At 30.2% G+C, this 5,237-nt stretch overlaps 1 long non-coding RNA gene across 1 annotated transcript; it reads left to right on the top strand.

Moving 5' to 3' along the window:
* The first annotated feature begins 2,539 nt into the window (after nt 1-2,539).
* LOC148609421 (uncharacterized) lies at nt 2,540-3,713 on the top strand. Its single transcript, XR_015914779.1, has 2 exons — nt 2,540-3,096; nt 3,537-3,713. It is a non-coding gene; the product is annotated as an uncharacterized LOC148609421 (long non-coding RNA).
* Nucleotides 3,714-5,237: the final 1,524 nt, after the last annotated feature.

The raw sequence follows: 5,237 nt of genomic DNA, 5'->3' as shown, positions 1-5,237 counted from the left end.
GCGTGGAATGATATTTTATGCAACATTCCACCTATATTCGACATCGTATTTTCAAAAGTACGAATTTGAAAGATTATAGTTACAAGTATTACTTCGAATTATGAAATAGACATCGATGTCTCGTTATCGGTTGAGTTATGTATGAGTTAGAGTATCTAAGGGAAAAAAAAAGATTATTTAAGTCCAGAAATTTTGGAATGGAATTATTAGGCTCAAACATTACTTTCCCACAATTTATAGGTGTGTAAAAAGTCCGGTTTAACAAATGGATTAATTTGTCTGTCGTGCCTCTCTTAATAAAAATTTAAAGTGAAATTGAAAACAAAACATTTTTTTTCAAGACCCCGGGAAAGCAGGATGTAACCCTATATTTGTGTATAGCAGTAAGTCAAGGGTCAACCAATTAGTGAAAAGTGTGTATTTAGAGACTGCAGCTAAGTTATAAAAATACCTTGGTTGTTCAATTCAAATTCCAATAATGCATGCGCATATACTAAGACAAAAACAGTAAATGATATTGCATCATTATTAAATAATCGGCGATTTTTTTTTAATGTCGGTAACTGCAATTATCGTATTCAAAAAGGCAAATAGCAGAGTATTAACGAGAAACAGTGAAGAATTTATTATTGAAAAAAATTGAAAGTTTGAAAAGGAATGTACCTAAATTAAAAAATTACTGAACGTGTTTGACTGCATTTTTTAGTCGAACAATAATATAATCAAACAAGATAAGGAAATTAGCAAAAAACGTATTGTGAAAATACATGAACATGGATAGCTAATACAGTGGTCACATTCTGATTAAAGATTACAAACGTATTGAATGACATTCTTCCATTTTATACCGATTTTTACAATGTCTGGAATGTTTGTATTTTATAAAAAGAGTAATCAGGAGAATCATTGTTTGAGAAAAAATCATTAGAATATATTCCTATGATAAAGACTAGACCTGGAACACAATCACACACAACAAAGAACATAAAAACAATAAAAATAACACAAACAATGAAATAAAAGTAAATGAGCAACCGAAGCTGCACTTATAACTGGGACATTGACGGGAGAAAACGTATCTGTTTTAAAGTATATGTTGTCCTACTTCAACGGTAAACTGATTAAATAGATATTTTCCTAATATACTTAAATTCATGGAATACATGACTTATTTTGGGGTTTACTTAATTAATACTTTTAGTGCGCTTTGATCTTGTGGCGATGAATGTTCATATTCACATTAAAAAAAGAAAAAAAATTGAAACGGGATTAGTGTTTGATACAATTCATTGGCATGCATTGTTTTAGATGGCGTGTTTTTGGAAACATTGTCATCAACAAGTAAATGGAAGACAAGATGAAGTGTCCATTTAACTATAATATGAACTGCTAAGCTAGGGATATGAACATAGGTTGTACACAACCTTACGTGAATTGGTATTTAAATTTGTATTTAAACAAGTGCAATATACATCTCACTTCTATCTTTTAATCGGCAATTCAATTCATTTGCAACATTAACTTAATCTACATCAACCTCATATATATCTAATAATATAAATCTTGCATTTTAAGAAACAAATGAAATGTATTTGAATTGATCCGCAACCTAAATTTCGTATTCTTACTTCAAAATAAAACAATGAGTAATGATATTTTTGTAAATTGTTCTTTGTGCTGATGTGACCGCTGATTTACCGAATATGATATAAGCATGCAAATGTTTTAATCACCACTGGTATAGTCACGCTGCAACTGGAAAAGGGAGGTTTCGCACGCTGTAAAACCTAGATTTAACCCACTATTTTGATGCAATGCCTGTACCAAGTCAGAACCATTGCGGTACCAGCTGCTTCGATGATGTAATATATATTTTCAAGATTTATTTTGGACTTGACTTAATTATGAATAGGATTAGTGTTTGGTAATTTTTTTGTTGCCCTTATTTTCCTTATTTTACAATATTGCAATATTATTTAAGTTAGTTTTGAAAAAATCCGGTTCTTTTCTACAATCATTACATAGCGTTTGTGCAAACAAAAGATACCTGTTGAATAAACATTTTCTAGAGTTTTCCATTTACATTTAGTAGAAGCAAATAAAATATTGTTTTACAATATTATAAAAAAAAAATCATATGTAGTCCATGAGTGGGATGCAGTTGAGGTAATTCCAGCCTAGGTAATACACCAACATATTTCAATCATTTAAGCTCCCTAGTGTAATTTGTCATATATGTCGTGTGCATATTGAACGACTAAATCAAAGAGTAATTATTACAAGAGTTGTTAGTCACGGTTTGAGGTACATTGGTGAAATTGCTCCCTTTATTTAAATTTAAATTGATTTTTGAGTCACTCGCTGAACAAAAGTTTAAAACCGAAAGTTTAATTGTCTATATCAATTACTTGTTTATACTGCACATTTTAAGTCATATTCACTGGTAAATATTGACGGTTGGTTTTAATTCTTACAAAGTAAGGAAGTAAATTACTCATTCTACATTAAATACACATGTCTATACACATGGGTAAAGTCATGTATTCCATGAATTTAAGTATATTAGGGAAATTTTGCAAAGATATATATTTAATCAGTTTACCGTTGCGGTAGGACAACATATACTTTAAAACAGATACGTTTTTTTCCTGCTTTGGGGTACACGAAAAAAAACTTGATTTTATATACAAGTTATAACGAATAAATGTACCATGTTTATAAAAGTAGTTACAGGTTTGTGTACTAGCGTAATGCAAGTGTAAATTTCTGTACATGTGCAGTGTATATTGTTTAAGTGATTACACTTATTAAGTGATTATAAATATGTCGAAAAAATACTAAAAATATATTAAATAATAAATATTAATTGTTATATTCTTATAGATAAAACGATAAAACCTTACTCCAAAAGGCAATATATTCGAAGTCTAATATTTGTCTGGCATTAACCACTGTTTCAGTGATGGTGCCAGTAGATGTGGTCTGTTCTGTACCTTTATCAATGCTGTGTCAAGTATGACGATTGATGAAAATGCTGACTTCTTTTAGTTAGCAAGGTTACTACAACTAAGAAGACCAGAGTTCTTCAAAGATTATGTAGGTGCTGCATAAAATAAAAAGAAATCGATTAAATTAAGCAATGATTCAATAAATTAAAGAATTTTTAATACGTTTAATCATAGGTAAGCCTATACGAAGTATCTTTTCGGGACCACAGTATAAGAGACAATGGCGAAAGGAAGAAGCGAAAAACAACGGAAATATAACAGAAATTAAACATAGAAAGCATAAGAAATAGATGTGGTTTTTTTTACGAATATTAAACCTATTTCAAAATTATTCAAATATCTGTTTTGTCTGAATATGGTTTCATTATTTATGCTGTGTGGTACATATAGAACAATTTTAGAAATAATATCGGATGTTTTTGCACTCTTATTGTCTCGTAATTTCACTACAGCATTGACTGTATCTTACACATTTCCATGTATAACAAATGATAAAAATCAACGTGATTTTAATCATTCTAATTCCAGGAAGAATATAAGAAAGTGTATGAAGCTGTGAACAACTACTTAGAATCATCGAATGTTTATGCAAACTATTAGAGAGTATATTTTGATCACTTATTAGCACTTCCATTATTGAACTTTATTTTTAAGTCTGCAATCACTTACAGTGTATTCGTTGCATAATAAAATGCGCTTCTGTTTATTTTATCGTTTGTTCTACTTTATTTAATTACATATGTGGTATCAAACACTAAAAATGACAATAAGAAGGCTTCTATTTTTAAGTTGACACAGAAATGGATTTTAAATCTCTGTTATGATTTTCGTGGTCCAATGTTGCCGTCAATTATTCCTTCGTTTAAATTTTATCCGTAATGTACTCATCTGATTTTGTCCACTGATGTGTTCATGGTGACCACATTTTATGAGTTTGATGATTATTGTTTGTTTATATTTTATTTGAGCGAATCTATGATAGTATATCTCGAACTTTTACGAAGTTATTATTGAAACTCTCAGATCTACAAAAATGCCCAAAACAACAAAAACAAAGCAAAACAAAATCCACTATATGTATAAAACACATCCATGATTTTCGTAGCATATAGTTTATCAATTGATATATTCATCGTTCAAAAATTTCCTACGGAAATAAAACAATACAAAGATAAAAATAAGACAGGAAAACAGACACAAAGAACGGAAATAAATGAAAACCGAAATAACCCATCTAAAGAAACAGAAGTTAATGAGTAACTCAGACTTCACTTAAAACTAGTAGTATGGTGCAGATGGGAACATCGTAACGAGTCGTGTGCTTAGTTACGACAAACTCTGTCATACGAGTTATGATATAAAAACTCCATACGCAGGTGCTGTAGGGGTGTTTCTACAGATAAAAAAAAATTGTCAAAACGGAATAAGAAAGTCGACGCGGTTGTCGTATAGTTTGGTCATTATATTTGTATTTTTTTCTTTTCTTATTGATCTCTAGTGTAGGTCAATATATAATGCTGACAAAGTGTCTGTAGTATCCTTGCAAGTTCTTCGAGTAGATGCAATGCATGGAATCCCCGAAACTAGGATTGTGTAACAACAATGCTTCATATATATTGCAGAAACTAAGATTAAGAAAAATCTACGTAAACGATGCCACTTCTTTTTGGATCAAATTTAGCTATAAAGTGTGTAGGAATGGGTGAGCGAATAGAGAAGCACAATTTGTTCCCATCGGAATGTCGACCGTTTGTAAAAATTGCGTCCACCGCAATGGAAAGTATTTTGTCAATAAAAAATCTAAATTTTTGAAAACATTTTCTTTGCTATATATCAAATATGATTTAGAACTATTTTTAACAAATGATAAGAAATATCTACAGAGATGTATTTGTATACAGGTGTACCGTCTTATCTTCATCTACCAATGAAGTACATTTATACTTTTTATAAGTCGGGATTTCGATTTCTTACTGAGTACAGGGAAAAGTATAAAAGGTTGAAAAAACATAGGTCTTGGTGCTCTGTATTCTGATATTAATCTTGAATTGAGGGTTTCTAGATCTTTCATCTTTTTTCAGAATCCACATATGTGAGTATAGAAGTTAAGCGTTGTGAAAGAATTTTGGTGGTAATGTTGCAGATGAAGCTATAAAAAAAGTTTATTTGTATGGATTGAAATCCAATACATCGAGGCAAAATCATTGTCTTTATAAAACACAAACATTT

The sequence above is a fragment of the Perna viridis genome, chromosome 8 (genome assembly GCF_037379345.1).
Source record: "Perna viridis isolate PV_CMFRI_1.1 ecotype Kerala chromosome 8, ASM3737934v1, whole genome shotgun sequence".
In the NCBI taxonomy this organism is placed as follows: domain Eukaryota; kingdom Metazoa; phylum Mollusca; class Bivalvia; order Mytilida; family Mytilidae; genus Perna; species Perna viridis.
This window is presented reverse-complemented; position numbering and strand designations above follow the sequence as displayed.